Source organism: Coenobita brevimanus, chromosome 80 (assembly GCF_032717465.1).
Source record: "Coenobita brevimanus isolate Jiangsu-jjx chromosome 80, ASM3271746v2, whole genome shotgun sequence".
Lineage (NCBI taxonomy): Eukaryota > Metazoa > Arthropoda > Malacostraca > Decapoda > Coenobitidae > Coenobita > Coenobita brevimanus.
In genome coordinates, this window is record NC_137033.1 from 6,210,495 (window position 1) to 6,231,357 (window position 20,863).

The window sequence follows — 20,863 nt, forward strand, 5'->3', positions numbered from 1 at the left end:
TTCGTGTAGGGTTCTTTAGGTCAGACATTTTTGATAATAGTTTGTATCTGTAATTATTTATCTGGCATTCACTGAGTATTATCTGGTATCTCATTTTATCAGGGCTGACTTAGATAAATTTACTCTTGCTAATTTCGTGTTAATAGAGGCTATTGCAGTTAACCATATATTTAACCTGTTTATTTGCCATTACATTATCCTTATGAGTTCTGAATGTTTTGTTGTTAATTTAAGCATTAAACTTTAACTTGTAATTTTACCTAACTCTTTTGTTTTGAACCTGGAACTTTACGGGACAGTAGTGACTCTTCGTATTCTCACTTAAAGTGTACATTATCTTTCTCTGTTCCGTAACAGTGTGTGTGTGTGATTTTTTTTTTTGTGCTGCCTTCACGCGATACTGTATGATGTAACGCAGACGTGATTCACTGAACTGTACGGGATTGACATAGCCTTCGTTAATCCTTTCGTTGACATGGTCCTTTATAACGCCACTAAACTTATCTGGTAGTGACAATAAAAAAAAATAACGTCCTTGAGCTGAAGCGGTATGTATGGCAAGGGATGCGTCACAAGCAAGAGGGCAACAGCCAAGGTCATAACAGCTCTGACCTTTGCCTTCACCGAGCGACAGAGGGAGAGGGGCCTGTGAAAAAGCATATATATTTTTTCCTGCTGCAGTATTCAAGCCGGACATCTATTTGCTGGTGTTGTTTGTCAAAAAAAAAAAAAAAATGTATGTATGCGAGAAAATATGGACCCGGCTTGGGTTCTCAGATGTCGAAATCCTCTGGCTCCTCACATTTTTTCTTTTTTTTTTAACATACGAAAACATTGCTTGGAAAGTGTTGAAATCGGGATACAACAGTAAACTGGATAATCTTTTCCAATAAATAAATAAATATAGGTTCAGTTAGGCTATAAAGAAATGAAGTCTCAGATGTGAGCTGTTACGGTGTCTAGTAAATTCAGAACACCGGGTCTTAGAAACAAAGCCCGAGACCGGGGACAGTGTAGGATGACTACTGATCATTTAGCATTCCATCATTCCTTCCTTCAAGTGATCTAGCAATTTTTTCTGATTACGGAGTTTACGATCAAGACAAGGGTAACCAATAAATAGCAGTGCCATAGTCTAGTGCCTATGAAAGTCCTTGTTTTCATTCTTTCAGTTATGAGAAGGATGGCTACATTGAAATTTCCTTTGCCTCGAAGAGTAACAGCTTTGGCAACAATTAGGAAGATTTACGTACAGCCACAATACCTACGTGCAGGCACAGGTGCAGTTTCTCTGAAAAGATTCAGTCTTCTTCCTTGTTAACAGAACCCTTCAGCAGACCTCACCTCGAGTATGTGGTCAAACCCTGTTGCCCTCTGAGGCGACCCGAATACAATCAGATATTCTGGGCGGAAAACATTTCCTCGTTCCAACTTACCTTCCCAGACTTACATGGCCTGTCAAAAGTTCATCGACAACTCAGAAGCAGAACTTGGATTCTTGCCTGGTTCATCTGAGAGTAACCTGTTGGTCACCAAAGTTGCCTTGAAATATCGTCTTGATTCATCACAATCCTGACCAGTCACAGAGTCAACCCTCACTCTGCTCTTTTTCAGACAGCACCACTGCTATCACTCCTTGGTTCTGGCATCAAAAGTCAATGGTAAGCCTTATCTTGTACTCACTACCACAGCGGTGGAACCTGAATTCTGAAGCATTCGTGAACTATGCTGTTGCTGAAGAATTGGTAGTTATTTTATACTGTAATTTCCCGGGAAGTGAATGTTAGAATTTACCAACATACTTTTATATATTCCAGGGAGCCTAATGAAAAAAACTATTTTTATTTAACTTGAATCAAACATGGTGAAAGGTTTGAGGGTCAGTGACGGATGAAATGCTTTGATTTTGAGAAAAATAGGTTAACGGTAAGGTCACAGTGGTTGATTTGGCTAGTTCTGAGCCATTTTAAAAAAACCTTGAAAAAAAGGACTGAAAATAAGGCAAGGATGAATTTATCTAAATTCGAAATAATCGATCAACGATAAGGACACAGCACTAAGTCAAATATGTAGTCCAGCATTTGAGGCACTTATTTTTCAGTTGGTACCAGACTTGTTACAAGGTTTGAATGTGAGCTAAGAATGAAGTTAATGAATTTTGAGAGCAATAGTTCAGGTGTCAAAATCACAAGACAAGGTTAACTCAAACAGTTGTGGGTCAGACAATGAAGTAGTAATTTGATTTTGAGAACAGAAGGTGGAAGGGCAAAGTCAAAAGTTCTGACCTTAGACCGATTGTAGGGCATAGGTATTGTACTGTGAATGCCTCTTGTTGTTAAATATATAGAAGTCTCAGAAAATCCTTGAAACATCTCTCACATGCTTTTAAAATGAAAAGTAAATAGGAAATGTTGCGTTATTATGTCGCTTTGATGATGGACTTTCATAACTTACAGGTGTTTAAGGATGTTTCCAGGGGCCAAGCTCCATGTCAACATACCGGGTAATCACATGCTGGAGAAGAAGAGCCGATTGAGTGTTTATCAACCTACAGGGGGGGTACATCCTCACTCCAAGGATGAGTAGTCAGTTGGTTAATTGTGGATCCTTCTTGAGGACCGGGATACCCTGGTCTAGATAGAGCTTCTTCATCTCATAGAAAAGCACTTAAAGGTATTCCTACAGCAATACCCATTTAACGTTCCCCTTTAGGAAGTGCAGGCCTACCCACAGGTGGCACCTGCCGAGTACCGTGATGCGCAGAAGAATAATGTTGTGACTTGGTATGTACTTGTCGTATTCGTGAATCCTTTACCAGAAAACATGAACTTAGGGTGCTGGGGGATGACCCTGTGCACACATACACCTGAGCCTATCAGGTGCAGTAAGAGTCATTAGTATTATTGTTATCAAAGTCACTGCACCATTGCTGGTGTTTAGCTTGTGCAGTGGGGCCCACATAGCAGAGCAATAGTTGCAAAAAACAAGAACAGATAAATAAGCACCGACAAGTCCCCCCAGCTGTGGTGAAAGGCACTGTGCGTGACATGTGAGTACTTTGAGTCCCTATGAAGAATGTCAGGTGGAGAGACATGAGACAACAGAGCTACTATTTTGCCCCGCCCACTACTTTACTGCCGGCCTAGAGCTAACCTCACTTTGGTGGGAATCCATCACCACCACGTCCACCACCATAAAAGAAGGCGGAGTGACCCCAAACCACAGCATGAGAGGAGACACCAATATCATAAGGTCCACCTGCTCCCAGCATGCTGCCTCCACTGCCACAGTAGTGGTCCAGACTACTGCCACTTTCGCGGTCGCCACTAATGCCACCTCTACCCCCAGCCACTTGTGTGAAGTAGCCATTATTACTCTGTCCTCTCACCCACTGGCCGATTCACTCACCACTGTTAAGGTGTTTGTCTTGCTGCACACCAGCCTTTATAGCTGGTGATATTCCTGATGAGTGATGCAACTTCCACTCAGGACACCGCCGTATACAACATTAACATATTGGTGACCGATGAGCTGATGAGTGCCCTGGTGGGTGATGTACCTGCTGGCATGGTTGACGTGGAGGACAATGCCAACCGTGGTGACATGTCATCAAAATGTCAATGACATCTCAAGCTGTCACGACCTTTAGCTCCTCACATTTCACCCCTGACAGGTTCAGTGCCCTGGAATGTGCAGGGAGCGAGAGGCAAGAGACTGAAAATCACTGAGCTTGCAATCAGGAAGGATATGAATTTGGTCCTTCTGTAGGAAAATGGCGCCATATGGCCGGAATATGAAGGTGGTCTCTTGCAGGAGCTCTCTAATAGAAATCAGGGCTGATGTCTAGATGCAGCTTTTCAGCACATCATTTACAACAAACATCATATTAAGTTGGCTTTGGAGATAGGAGGGCCTCCTATGTTTGTACTTGACTGGTAAAACCATAGATATTAGTTAATTGGATCATCACTCTTATAAACGTAGTCTTTTGCAGGAGCTGTCTAATAGAAATAAGCGCAGATATCTAAATTCAACCATACACCCCTCTTATTCACACACCAATCGACTCATGAAACAGCTACATCCCTGTCTCTCTTATGTACCACTTTGTACACAGTAGGTCACCTTCCTTCATTGCAACTATGATTTCACACGCACAGCTCATCCATCTCCCTCCCTCTTCAGGCAACGTTCCACACGTTCACCTCAGCCAGATCCCAATAGGGCGCGTCCACACGTGCCCTCGAACATACTCGTATGTTGACAACGCAGCTGGCAACATGTTTGGATACATGCATGAAACAGTATTTGGATAGGTGTATGCAAACATGTTTCAGTGCAGCTTCGAGCTTACTGGCAGCAGAGGTGATGAAATAAGTGTGTCCATAGGAGGCAGCTGATACTTCATTATGATGTTGCCATATGGTCTTGACGCCGCTGTTCCGAGCATGTTTTCAGCTTGTTCGTTATTGTGTTGTTTACATGTTGCCAGCACTTGTTCTAGCACGCTTGCGGACGCGCCCTTAGCCATTGTACCCCTCTCTTTCCAGTCACCATTTTCCTCGCAAAACTCGGCCATAATCCCAGCCTCCACCCCTCTCAGGTACCAGAAAAACACATCACCATCAGATCCAATTCGAATCACAGTGAAACCCTCCCCGTTGTGCTCTGGGCCGGGATCAGCGCCGCCATTTGACCTATGCTGAAACAAGAGAAGCCCGGATCGTGCAGAAATATTTTATAATGCGGCTTAAACGGCATCACATATACATATATATATATATTAGAGCAGTATTATCGGGGAATGCTATATCAAAGAGATTTTTTCTACTCGTTTTCCCCAGTCGATGTTGGCAGTGTAATTAAAAGCTGAATCCATATGAAATCGTTTAATTAAAAAAAAAATCACAACATTTGCAGCTGTACAGTAGCTCGGCTCTTGTCCTCACTGACTCTCACCTGAGTCCATAATCACTCACATCCTCACCTACATACAAACCTGTTCTATTAGTTACATTTTTTTTTACCCATCCTTACTTATACCCTGCCTCACCTGAACCTTTCCTCACACTCACACCCTAATTTATACACTCAACTGCATCATTATATTTACACATATTCACTTCTATTCCCTCTCTCCCGACCTTAGCACTCATATTTACTCACACTCACATCCATAATTTCATTCTTTCTAAGCACACGGGCCCTTTATTCATACTTCCACCTACAAATCTGTTAACACTTTTTGCATTCCACCTACACCTTTACTCACTCCTACATACTGTATTAGTCTGTAATTTCTATCCCCACGTGAATTCTTACTCTTACATCGTCATCAGAACCATTTCTTACCTCACTGGCATTTCACTGATGCTTACACTAAGACCCTTACACATACATTGCCTACACAGATTCCATAATTGTCATCTCACACACACACACACACACACACACACACACACACACACACACACACACACACACACACACACACACACACACACACACACACACAAACACACACACACACACACACATTTACAGTATTTTTTGGACCATCATTCTCACCCATATTCAGATCTATACTTTCACCCTCAGTCACGGGCAGACTCTTACCTTTATTCACACAACTCATATTTATACTAAACCTGCAGTCCTACTCGTATTCGCCTACACCAGTACACTTACACCCACACTCTCCTAAATTTCAGTACTCTTGCCATGACTCACATTGTTACTTAGCTTCTCCCACTTCTTGTCAAACATCTTTCCCACAACCACACACCCAAACCCAAACTCACACCAACAGTACATCGACATTCACACCCACATTCACATTCACTCCCACAGTCATAAATTCCAGTGCTCGTATAATCTCACAACTTCTTCTACCTCTCTCACTCCCTCACTCGCAACTTATATTCACACTTTCACCTACACACCCACAGTCACACTTATTCACATTCATATCCACTCTCACATCCCTGCTAGAATCCACTTTCACACCCACATCCATACTCAAATCCAGTCATTTCTGTATCCATGGCCACTTTGTAGCTCATATTCACACGCGTACCCACACTCGCTACTGTACACACTTTCACCTACATTTCCCTTCAGGCCACACCTACAACTACAGCCTCACGTAGAAGGACAGTCACACAGTACACTCACATTCAACTCATGGCAATATTGAAATCTTAGCTCACCCACGCCCACAATCACACCCAGCTAAACGCCGGGACTAAAATACAAACACTCTCCACTTGTATCCGAAGTCATGACCATATACTCAATTTCACCCATATTGCCTGCTTTCTTTATCCACATACGTACCTTCTGCTGTATCCATGCTCATACCGACACCCACATTAACATCTACACAAACCCCAACAGCGTTATGCACACTAGCACCAACACCACTAATAAGCAACTACAATCACGCTCTCATCCATATTCATAATCACATCCACATTCACGCCTGAATCTAACTCACAACAGGACTCACACCCACCTACAGTAAAGTATGTAAGCGAATGTTTATTGCTGAGTTTTCACCATCCAGACGCTACTTGAATGCGCTGACTGGCGCTGACAGTTTCATCTCGCCAAATTTGCACACTCAGGAAGGGGACACTAAGAAAACTATTTTATATCTGTACGCCCGAGAATTCCTTAACTCAGTGCAAGGTAATGGCATTGGCTAAACGGAAGCTCAATTATTTCTCTCTCCGAATTAAATTAGGAGAGACAGAGATCAACTAGACTCCAAGAGTGTAGCGCAGAGCTCTTCCAATAAAGTACCCTATCGTTGTAAGAGTCAATAAATAACCAGAGCTCCTGATGTTATATCTATTGACCTGCATCTTACAATAATATCCACAACCACACTTACACCCACACTTAATATTAAACTCTCATTGACACTCACACGCAAACCACAATCATATTTACATCCACAACCACTCACTTCCACATTCATCATGAGACCTATATCCACATCTAAATCAACACTCATGTACACACACATCCACATTAGCTCACACTGACATGCACATCCATACCCACATGCACACCATCACTCACATCTATATCTACATCATTACACACTCTTATCCGGAACAACATTCCTACGAACATCCACACCCACATAACACCAAAATACTCCTCCACTTAAACACTCACACCCATCCACATCAATACGTACGGTATCTACTGAATCTCCACATCCATACCACCAGCACTTATACCGACACCCATATCCACATCCACATCAGTACATACACACACCCACATTCACACTGACACTCAAAAATCCATATATCCATCCACACCTAATCCACATCCACACTCTCAACAATGTCAGCAATCACACTAATAATTTTAGTGAAGCTTAGAACTTCCTTAACACTTGCACTCCAGCCCATAACCGGGGCTGCACCAACTTTCCCGCTCTCCATCACGCCCACACTCACACTCAGTCACACGTAATACCATCAGGTTCACCAGTATTTTCACTCGAACTATTCTCAAAGGCTCACTCACTCCTACCCAGAACTCTTTTAAGACGCGAGAAGTCTTAGCCTCTCAAGTTTGATGACGTCATTTTTATTTTATACTTGTTACTTGCATATTATTGTATTAAACTTAGATAAGATCTCTTGTACCGAAAAGGTAAATGAAAACTGTATCTAACCCCTCTAGTTTGAAAAATCTCGCCTAACTTAAAGTGTCTGAAGAAAGCAAGAAGCAAATAAGCTATTAGGTCATGTGCACGAAATGGTTAGCGATTTATTCTCATTGCTGACAACTTCTGCATAGCTTATCACAGTCCATTGAAGGATACACATTATCACATCCTGACCCTCTACAGTCTAGAATACAGATATACATGACTCATCAAAGATCTTTTCCTCTTCTCACTTCGATGTTAGTCAAGCATACAAAGACACTATAACAAGCAATGTACAGTGACACTCCCAGGACCCTGTCTGGACTCCGCAACATTTCTCTCACACACATACTCATACTCGCCACTTAGTGTTCACACCGAATTCGTATTCGTAAAGATGCATATGACCAACTCATGACCGTATTTACTGTGCTCATAATCACACCACTTTACCTCTGGACGGACCTCATTCTAGTTTTATCGCCTTTTATCACTCCTGACATAGAGAAATCTGACCCCATATGAAACTCATCTCTTAATCTGTTTTCTAGTATGAAAAACTGACACTTACGTTAACAAAAAAAAAAAAAAAAACGGACTTTTTCATGTAAATATTTCAAACCTGAAGTTGGGTTCGTTAGGTTAGGCTAGGTTAGGCATGTCACTTTTCCATAAGGGTTAGTAATCTGTCTGAAACGCCTTAGCAAGAGAGCATTGTTCCGTCTGTCATCTGCGTATCTGAAATCCTTGACCTAGATGCCCAATTCTCCAAGTATAAAGAACATTTTATAAAATGTATAAAGATGTAGGAGAGGCAGTGTACCAAAAACCATCGGAGCAATATCTATTCTATTTATCTATATTGCTAGATGCCTAAAACCCGTAAGGGGTGGCCACAAACAAATAGCCTCCATGTCGTCCTGTCCCCCGCCATTTCTCTGTCCTGCTACCAGCTCACACCCCCTCTCTCTCATATACTTATTCATTCCATCCCTCCATCTTATCCTTGGCCTCTCCCTCCCTCTCCCCCAGCCACCTCACTAACATACACTCTCCTTGTCAGTCTCTCGCTCTCCATCCTCATCACATGGCCAAACCACCTCGGTGTGTTACTCCTGCTCCCTATCACATCCACATCCTCACCACAACGCTCCTTCACTTCCTAATTTGTCAGTCTGCCTCTCCTTGTGACTCCACATGCGCCTCTCAAATAACTCCTTTCCACCGCCCTCACCCTTGACTTCTGTCCCTCCAAGAAGGTCCAAGCTTCACTTTCATGATAGAGTTGGTATCACAATACTGTCAGGAAGTAACTTTTTCACTTCCATGCTCACTTCCCTATTTCTTATCACTGCTTTAAAAAAAACAGCAACCTTTTCACCTTGCTGTACCCTTTCAAGCACTTCACACTCTAAACTTCCATCCTTACTCACCACACTACCCAAGTACTTAAACGCACTCACAGCACTACCCAAGTACTTAAACGCACTCAGTTTCCATTTCCATGAAGTAAAACATGTAACCTCATCCATACATTTCTTTATTCAATACATTTATGAAGTATATGGCTGGTGAATAGCTATACCATTATCATGGCACTTTCCGGATGCAGTCATGCAACACAATAATGGCATGTGCTAGAGGAAAAAAAAATCTAGGGATGGGGTTGCATGTCGTTTTACTGCCTCTACATCATTCTGATACACACACACACACACACACACACACACACACACACACACACACACACACACTTCTTTTACAGATCTTTTAAAGTATTATTTAAGAAAACTCCGAAGGTCAATGTAAGTTATTCAACTTAGAGCGCCGTTTGACTAGTTTCATTTAAACTGAATAAAATTATCTGAAATAAAAACAAGAAGGAAAATTGAGAAAGAGCAACGCCCATGCTTCACCAACTTTTGACTTAACTCTGACCTTGATCCTTGACTGAGTGTTCTCAAGATAAAAGTATTTCATCCTTGCGTGACTGTTACCCCTCCCCCCTCATCTGGTCCAAACTGAATCAAAAGTGTTTAAACTGACCTTACTCTTTTATACTAACCTGTGACCTATTGTTCCCAAAAGTAAATAATTTCATCATTGGTTAACACTAAGTTGTTCCACCACCTTTTTTAAGTTATAACTTTATCTATTTATTTATTTTTTATCGATCCATATCACTCTTGGCTCATTTTGTATCCTGCTGCCACGTTTCGTCTAAATCAGTATTTCCGATCTATTGCCTTTGGCCTTCTTAGAGCAATATCTGCAGTGCATCTGAGGTAGAGGACAGTGAAACCTATCTGTGAAAAAAAGTGATCGGTTCTGCTGTTTTAGGCCAAAAGATACTGTATCTACGAAAGATGAAGAAGAAAGTGGAGAAATCGGGATTTTTTTCGATTGTGTTTTAATGTCTTATAGTTATGTTTTAGCTTTAAGTAATGCAGTAGTGTAGAAAAAGATGTGGGTTATGTCTTCATTATTTCATTTAATTCCTTTATGTTTCATTGTTACAAAGGAATACATTTGTAAATGATTATGGGCACGTTCGAGCCATCCCTACACAGTGTGTCTGCTGACACTCTGATGGAGGTTTTTTGCAACTAACCTTATCTAGACCAAATTCAAAAATGAATTTAGTGGTCAAAGGTCGAGGTCACAAATGTGGAAGAAAAATTGCCTAAAGAGCGGTTGTCTCCCGTTTCGAAAGCATTTTTATTTTCAACTTCTTCCTCTGTTCATTTATTCAGTCATTTTGGTCACATCTGTGCTCATGTTCATCTGTTACGAATATTTATGTGCACCTGCCACCTGTCTTTGTTCACACCAGCTTGGTATCGTGCTTGCTCATCCTTCCTTTATTCTCTGCATGTTCGCATCTACTTGTTTCTTGCTTTTTTTTTTCATTTTTCTTTTTCCTAGACTCATCTACCTCACACGCACATTTACTGATCATTCACACTTACGTGCACCAGCCTTCAACAAGCACCAACACTCCAATACCTTCCATATTAAACCACCTCACAATGAGATCGAAAGACCTCGTTTCATAAGGTCATACCTCCCAATTATCCAGCATTACCTCTCACATATTCACCCGCCCTCCTTCACACACCTATGTCATTACATTAAAGCACCTCTCGCCTCTACACGCACGCAACAAGTCACCCGTACTCTTCAATTTACCCCCACAAAATTACACAGCCATGCACTTGCAAATTCATTGGTTCCATTCTTTCTCACCTTCTCAACAAGAACGTTCATCGGTCGTGTACGTGCGTCGTAGCGCCATACCCTGTCAGGACCAAAACATTTGAAATGACCCAGAATTTTCCTACCCAGTCGTAACAACTCAGTCACGAGAGAGGGGACAGCCTCATCTAACCTATCCAGCCAACTACACCTAACCCTACCATCTCCCTAACGTAGTCTCCCTAAATTACTAGGCCTTGTAGGTGTACAATACTGTATATCACCCGAATTTAATCTAAATCAATCTTCCATACCCTTGCCACTTTCCTAACCTACCTTACCTTTTCATCTTCCTTTACCATACAACCTTCCTAACCTACTAAACTTTTTCGCCTAGATTTTCGTAATCCCAAACCTATAGCTTTTCCGATTTATCATTCACTGGTCCGTACTGCTTTCTCAAACATTCCACTTTCCTTACCTTAAAGCTTTTCCAGTCCCACTCCTTATCATTTTTCACGCTTATGAAAATGGGTTTCAACCCTATCATCTTCCGAACAGTATTCCCATCCAAATATCGCCCAAACCTTACTACCTTCTTTTATATGCAACAACCCTAAACTTGTCACCTTCTGAATTTTAGCATATTGTTAAATCTTAAGGTCAACTTTACGACATGCCTAACTTAATTCCCAGTATTTTATCCCCCATTGGTTTTTACCAACCTATTATCATTTCATTGTTCCACTTTCTTCACTCAATCGTACCACCTTCTTAACGCATCAGTGCCCATGGTTCCTATGTGAGATTTTGCTGGCTGGACACTTAGTGTACAGCTGTCTGCCTATCGGCTCATAGTCGCGAAGCCCATTGGTCCGTGTCTTGGGATTCCTTCCTTCCTTAACTTTTAAAGATGCCTAGTTCCGTCCTTTTTCAAGGACCCTGAACACGAATGGCTTAACCATATATCCTTCATAAAGTTATATAACAACTCTTCTCCACGCATGGCTCCCATCAGCCGTTTTTTCTATGCCTCACATTTCCATATCCTCTTCGTTCCAGTTCAAATCACTGTTCTTTTGAACTTTCCTTGCATTCTTCCCATACTACAACTGGCACACAGCACCTAACTAGCCACCCATTCTCACTCCTTTTCTGTTCAGTTTTCAAGAGAAAGATAGCTGGTATTCTTAGTTTTCATGTATGCAACATGTAAACTCTGGAACTTTCTTCCTAATTTTGCCTTTTGCACGCTCTATATTTTCCAGCCCTTTAACTGCAGTGTGTGTATAGATCTCAAAAAGAACAGACCTAGAGCATATGAGCCTAGTTTTTCATATTACGAATGAAAAAAAAAAATCATGGGCGAGATCGTACAAAATTCGTTATTCCAAAGAAAACTGAAGAAACAGGAAACACGTTCCCGTATCCCAGCAGTTTGTATAGCTTCACCTTATCTGTACTTTCAAAATTCCTGTCCTTGCAGCCTGCCTATCGCTACCAATCTCAATAAGCTAATCTCTTATACAACATTGCTCTCAGTCATAATACACTTCTTAACCTATTTGTCTCCCTGTGCAATTTTCTTCTCGTCCTTACCACACACCTAAACTAATCTTTCAACTTCACATCCTTTATAGCATCCCTACTTTCTTCTCCCTACCACATTCCTAAACCTACCACAATTTTAGCCCTATAACCATTCCAACGTTACAGCCTTTGCATCCTTATCACGACAACTCGCTTTACATTTATTATAACATTACCACCTCCTTAATCTCACAACTCTCCTAAGTCTGTTACTTTAATAACCTTACAACCTTCTTAATCTTACAAATCTCCTTACCCTATAATCTTCCTGATCTTACCACCACCCAAGCCTAAGGTTGTTCTAACCTTTTCACCTTAGCGACATTACTGTTATTGAGAACGATGTACGATTTGCCATCGGTAAACTTAAAGTGAATAAAACACCAGGGCCAGACAAAATATCTCCGCGCATTCTAAAAGAGGCAGTGGATGAAATATCAAAGCCATCAACTGAGCTATTCAGTGAATCACTATGAAACAGTAACGTACCTCGTGAATGGAAACTAGCAACTATAACCCCGATATTTAAAAAGAAGGCAACAAATCGCAACCAGAAAATTATCGACCAGTAAGTTTAAATTCAGTGGTGTGCAAGTTATTGGAAACTATTCTTAGAGATAAGCTTGTTAAGCACTTAGATATAAATATTCTTATCAGAAATTCACAACGTGGTTTTCTAAATAATCGCTCTTGCCTTACGAATCTCTTGGATTTCTTCTACGATATGTTTAATACCGGTATATATGATAAGACCAGATATGTTGACATTGTATATCTCGATTTTCAAAAAGCATTTGATAAAGTTTCCCATAAAAGATTACTTCAGAAACTGAATGTGCTCGGGTGGATCAATAATTGGCTTACAGGATGTAAAAAGAGGGTCATTGGTAAAGAATCGGACTGAAAAGTTGCTATTGATGGTGTGCCACGGGGCTCAGTACTGGGTTCTATTCTGTTTTTATGTACACAAATGATATACATGAAGGTTTCATTTGTAAAATAACCAAATTTGCTGATGATACTAAAATTGGTAACAGAGCAGACGCATCAGAGGGGGGCACTACAGAGTGACCTCTATCGACTGTTATTGGGCCCAAATTTGGCAAATGGACTTTAATATTAGTAAATGCAAAGTGCTAAACATTGGAAATAGAAATGGAAAGGCCAGTTACACCATGAACAATATTCAGCTAGACATGGCAGTCATGAGAAAAGGATTAGGAATTATAATAACAAATTATCTTCACCTAACCAAACAGTGTGTGGAGGCTGTTAAGACAGCCAGCAATTTTATCGGATTCATTGGTACAGCGTTCTTATATAAATCAGATAATATCATCCTCACCTTATATAATTCTCTATTTCGCCCACATTTAGAGTATTGTGTCCAGTTTTGGTTGCCTTATTGCAAAAAAGATATAGGGAAACTTGAAAGCGTACAACGACGGGTGACCAATATGATACCTTGACTAAAAAACACACAATACGAGGAGCGTTTGGTAGCCCTGAATCTCTTCACCCTAACTAAACGCAGATTGCTAGGAGATTTAATTCAAGTATTTAAAATATTCAAAAGGCACGATAACATGGCTGTCGATAAATACTTCACAACTGATCACTCAAATTATACTAGAGGCAATGGCACAAAATAACTGGCAAACGATTCCAGTCGCATGAAGCTAAGCATTTCTTCTTTAATAGAGCTGTAATTATTTGGAACAAAATGCCCTCCAGTGTAGTAAAGTGTGATACTGTTATAACTTTTAAAGGTTGCTTGGACTGGTGTCTGTCTTCTAACCCCCCGGCTTAAATACGTTGACTCCTGAATAAAACACATCTGTATGTACATTTTTTTTTTTTTTTCGGAACTTGGATGATGTAACCCGCAGAACAACATTGATAAATATTGTTGACCTCCTTTTCATGTAGGAAGTTTAAATTTAAATTTCTTTTCCTTCTTTCCTATGAAATTTCCATTATAGTTTTTCTATGCTGCATTGTAACTCCCCTCACGATTTCCTGCCGGCTTCGGCTGGAGGGTTTGGTGGGATGGGGGAAGTCTTTTTGCTTTTCTATCCTTGTACTTAACTGGTAAAACAGATTTTTTAGTTACAGCCTTCTCTATACCAAACAGCCATGGAAGGACCAACAGATCTGTTGCTGTTTGCTTTCCATTGTACTCCGTTGTACCTTCCTAATCGCCCAGTCCTATCCTAGTCACCTTATCCAACCTTTCTGACTTGCGTCCTTAACTGAGGGTATATGACCGTACAACGACCCCAACCGTACATCCTTCTGAGCTTTTTTACTTCGTATCTTGTAGCATGAAAGCTATTATAAGGATGAGGGTAAATAAGTAGATTGCGGAGATAACGTTGGGAAGACTAAGAAAGAATTGCTAGGTAGACTGTTAATAATGAATTATAACTGACAGGTGAGAAAGATAATGTTGGCTGGAAAGATAATTACTTTAGCCCCATTAATCCGGTAACGTTGTAAATAATTAGTTCTTTTTACAGCCGAACAATTTTACTCAGCTTTAGAGAAATCTCTAGCAATGACGAGGTTAATGGAGATTGCTTGTAACTCTTTCAGTGCCAGACGTCCTTTCCATTGCTGAATAAAATCGCTCGGGGGTCAAGGGAGGGTAGATGGAGTGGGAGAATTATTTGAATTCCATTCTTGAAGTAAGACAGGAAGGGTGGATAAGTTATGTTCACTAAGAAGGCTAGATTTATGTAGCCTGAGTAAGGACGATGGATGAGAATGGAATGGTGGGAAAGTTAATGTTGTTAGGTTACTGAGTTAAGTAAGTTAGGGTGAGGAATGCAAGGGAAGAAAGTTTGGTAACTTTGATCATATTAGGGAGATATGGACTGAACGGGAAGATGGAATAACGTTGCCTAGGCCAGAAAGACAGTAACTATGAGATAATGTAACTTTGGATAGGCATGGTGATGTGGAAGCTTTCGAGCAGAAACAAAATAAAAGGTGGGTTCGGTAGGCAGAAATGAGTTGGATTGGCTGGGTATTATGGCAACCTCTATGAAGATGGACGTTGTATTTGGGTTGACGTTAGCGATGTGAAAGTATACGCCAAGGTTACCTTCTGGTCAGAGAGGAGTAGGAGGGACGGGCTGGATTGAAGGTAGATGAGGTACGAAGGGTAGGGAACACTTTCTGATGATGGTTTGTTGGCTGGACAGTTGTGTGCCTGTAAAAATTTACATTAAGTATTTCTACGTGAACAAAAAAAGCAAGAAAGTATAAGCACTCTACTCTCACATGCCTGATGCTTTCTAATACAATTAAAAGGAAAACCACTCTCGCTTCTATTTCATTTATACGATTATATAACTCAGTCTACTAATAAATATGACCAACACTTAAACGTGCGTCCATCATTCACTTACACTAACTCAGTATTGTCTAACTTAGCTTAAACTGTCATATTAATATCATTACTGCTGAGGTGTAAGATGGGTTTAACACCAGAACATAGTGCTAGTCATGGAGAAGGGCTATGCAAGGTTGTATAGTCGTAGTATTGTCATATTCCGCCATTCAGTTACTGGAAATAAGGTGAATAATGGCGAGAACCTCCGCCATTAAAGTGATCGAATTGTGAACATGCCACGCAGCACCCATCCATCTACGTGAATTATGTTAAACTTCATTTCCTTCCCACACCTTCAGTACACCCACTTCCTTCACCCACCACGTACCGTGCATGACATAATATGTCAATTATTCAACAGCTTCTCTTAAGTGACACCTTTAATTCAATTATTAATACGGCCAAATGATTTTATTCTGCTGTGAAAAAAATCTTCAAACTAGAGGAGTTAGATGTTGCCTTCATTAGCCCCTTCACTACTAAAGGTGTTTCGTGTACTGATTGAATTAGTATGATGGGTGTTGGAAGAGAGAAGCAATGCATTACTGAACTGAAAGAGTTTACACACAAACACCCAGTCCATAAGTACTAATCTTTAAGCTTACTTACATCATATGCGAAGATGCACATTATCCTACTCTCACTCTCAGTCAATAATACATTCATTCTCTTTTCCCAATTTATGCTCTATTAATTTTGTTTCTCTCCCCATCAGCACAACCCATGCTCCCTCTACTTTACGACAATCTCTCTCTCTCTCTCTCATATACTATCCCCTCCCTTTCCTCCCTTAGCCATTAACGCCAAGAAATAATTCAGAGGCTAATAGTACACATTACCTCATATCTCAGCGCCATCTTATTAAAGTCTCTCTCTCTCTCTCTCTCTCTCTCTCTCTCTCTCTCTCTCTCTCTCTGTGTGTGTGTGTGTGTGTGTGTGTGTGTGTGTGTGTGTGTGTGTGTGTGTGTGTGTGTGTGTGTGTGTGTGTGTGTGTGTGTGTGTGTGTGTGTGTGTGTGTGTGTGTGTGTGTGTGTGTGTGTGTTTTTTCTCTATTTCTCAATCCTATTTCTTCGTATTTTCAACCCACTTAGTCAATTTCTTTCTTGTTCATAACCTTTCCATTTCTCCTCGCCCTCATCTTTTCTTCTTCCTTTCACTGAGTCTTTTTCCTTAATACCTTTTTCCTCCTGTTACACTCTGTTCCCTCTTCGTCGCTCGCTGTTTCCTCCATCCAGTTTGTGTCTTGTTCTCGGGCCACTTTTCCACATTTTCCTTTTCCTCACGTTTTCCATTTTTTCTCCAGCTTTTCTCTTTCTTTAACACAGTAACTATTAGAGTACCTGCTTTTACCAGCACCATTTGTAGTCCTAACTCCCCACCACTGGTTTCTCAGCGGCTGAAATTACTACTGTAAAACTTCATGTAGATAGTCTTCGACAATTTCATACCAGGACATACAGCTGAATCATCACAGGAACAGGATTTTCACAGCAGGTGGTTGCTTTCAAGCAAACACACACACACACACACACACACACACACACACACACACACACACACACACACACACACACACACACACACACACACACACACACACACACACACACACACACACACACACACACACACACACACACACACACACACACACACACACACACACACACACACACACACACACACACACACACACACACACACACACACACACACACACACACACACACACACACACACACACACACACACACACACACACACACACACACACACACACACACACACACACACACACACACACACACACACACACACACACACACACACACACACACACACACACACACACACACACACACACACACACACACACACACACACACACACACACACACACACACACACACACACACACACACACACACACACACACACACACACACACACACACACACACACACACACACACACACACACACACACACACACACACACACACACACACACACACACACACACACACACACACACACACACACACACACACACACACACACACACACACACACACACACACACACACACACACACACACACACACACACACAATGTAAACAGATCCATGAATACACACGACAAATCAGTCCATGTTCTGAGAGTAATCAGATTATGTTGGGATTCAGCTTATTTTGAAATTATATTTCCGGCCGTGTTGTTGCATATGAATGCTGAAACGTTTAATTAAGCCTAATTTTTCCTAGTCTTTTATGGAACACATGTAACCGTTATCTCTGATTAGCCTGTATCCTGCATTATACAGAGTTGTCAGAAGAGACACAGAAAGGTCACATATTTCCCAAGAACGTCATATGTTTATGAATATGCCGTGCAAAACTTAATGTATGCACGCAAGTTTGCGCTCTGTTCAAACCACGGCCTTGAGGGCCAAGTGAAGGCTTCACTGACACTAGAAATATGGTGTGATCTCTGTTTTAATTAGGCGTGTGTTCACGTTTACTTAAACGATTTCGTGACATCTCCTTGTTAAATGTTTGGTTAATTGCAACTTAATTTCCTCGTCTACGTTAATAATGCAGATCTAGATCATAATAGACTGATCTATATAATAATGGACAGCTGTCGGTCTGTATAAGGATTTATCCAATTATTACATCCAGATGCGAGGACTGATTTTGATGAAAACTCGTCCCAGATTTTGTAATAACTTTTTTGGTTTCAAGATTTTCTTTTTTTCAATATTAATATAATTACCTCCCAGTAGTTTGCCTTCTGTAACGGAGACAAGTCCATTTTCTTTTAGCCATACCACATATTATTTATTCATACATATTTTGTGTATTTCAAAGTCCTTAAGAAACAAAGGGTGACGGACCAAACAAGTGTAGGCCGCAGTAGTCGGCCACTGGCTAATATAAAATAACCATCGCATAAAGAATCGCATTATGCGGGGAGATACTATGTAGTCTCATACGCCAAAGACAGTACGTCTCTGAACATGACATCCGCTTGAGTCGATGCTATTTAGAATTTATACAACTATGTGTAATTCTCCCCCCCCCCTCTCTCTCTCTCTCTCTCTCTCTCTCAGCTTGGAATATATATATGTCATCCATAGAAAGTCCTCCAGTAACAGGATAAGACTCTCCCCACCTGTGTAAAAAGGAAAACAAGGTAGCTATATCGTCGTTTCGCCACTGATAAAATAAAAATAGGGCGAGTCGCTCGCTCTAGCACTGAAAATGAAGATCGGACCCCAAAAATTTTATACAAAAAATGAGTGAGGTACCCGACTCTTCGATAATGAAACTAAGGTGAGGCACTACTTCAGTTTAAAAAGCTAATATGGCACAGGCTCCAACACTTTCAAAACAGGGAAATATTCCAGCGCTTTAAAAATGAGAACATGGCACTAACCCCCAAACCAAAGAAGTACAGAAATGCTGGATGCAGGAATTTCAGGAAACCGGTTAATGCCCTAGGTGTGGTGTGGTGTGGGAAGATGATTCTGTGTGGCGTGATGTCAGAGTGTGGTGCTGTGTGGTGCGCTGTGGATTTGTTAAAGTTGATAATGTCTATTGCTGTGAAGAACTGCGTTTCCAAGACTCAGTAATGAAAGACACAACGGACAGGGCAACTCCTAGTGATGGGTAAGACACCAACACTTAGAAAATAACTGCAGAGTAAGACATTTGTTTCGTCGTCCTGAAAATGAAGTAAGGTAATGCATCTGCTTTAGCGCTTTATAACTCTCACATTTCTCTGGCTCTAACCAGAATAAGAATAATCTAATGTTAGCTGGCCTGCAGTTCCAAAGATCCAGGTTCGAATCCTGGCTGGGGCAGGGAACAGTTTAAGGATATTGAATTTCGTTAAAGCAGACCTGCCTACACATCGTTGAAACTCCCTTTCTAATAACAATACATCAATCCTGAATGAGACAGCCTCTCAAATACTCAATATGGACGGTTGGTGTTAGCGTCGGAGTGCTGACATGTGGAGGTGTGAAGTATATACGTAGGAGGGACTGCTGGACGTCAGTGAACGGGCTGTGAAGCCTATGCCTAGCGTCAAACATTAAAAAAACTAGAAAGTGCTCAGACAGCGCATACCTCCACTAATGCCTTTGCCGTTAAAAAGGATCCGGATCCGGATCCTCCCCCAAATTTATTCACTTCTATTTTAGTCCATGGAGCATCTTTCCACAAAATTTCATTGAAATTAACTGTGAATTTTTGGAGATATTGCGCGGGATACTCCGGATCCGCATCCGGATCCGGCTCCGCTCCCAAATTTAATCAATTCTCTCTTGGCCCATGGCCCACCTTTCCACAAAAGTTCATCATAATCCGTTCATAACGTTTCGAGCAATCCTGCTAACAGACAGACAGACAGACAAACCAATCAACGCGGGGTAAAACATTACCTCTTTGGCGGAGGTAATGTAACTTGTCCCGACCATGCAAGAATTAAAGAGGAAAGTAAAATAAAAACACTCAGATACATTAAAAAAGGAAGTTACCTGCTGTACTCGCCTCGGCTCTTAAAGCTGAGCTACTCATTCTCCATAACGCTGAAATATTGCGTTGCGGACTCTCTGCAATACGACCTTGAATTAAACCCAATCTCATACCATCTTTACGGGGCTCCATATTTCAGTTTTGCGTATCCTCGCGGACTTTCTTTTTATAGCCTTTTATTTTTCTTACTCTTTTTAACGGTCCTGGGGTTTATTTCAGCATTACATAGTGGAGGAAAGTGTTGGGCCAAATGGTGGAGGATCATTGTGGGACTCATATTTCAGGCTCAGGTTACGGCGTTAGTTGGGGTGATGTTGATATGACTGTGGTGTTGGTTATTAATTTTTGTGATTTTTTTTTCTTTTTTCTGTGTATTGTTATGAGCGTAACCGCTTGGTTACTTTTTCTTTAATTTCTTTATGATTTACTTATCATGAGCATGGGGTCACGGAGTTCGGCTGACCATTT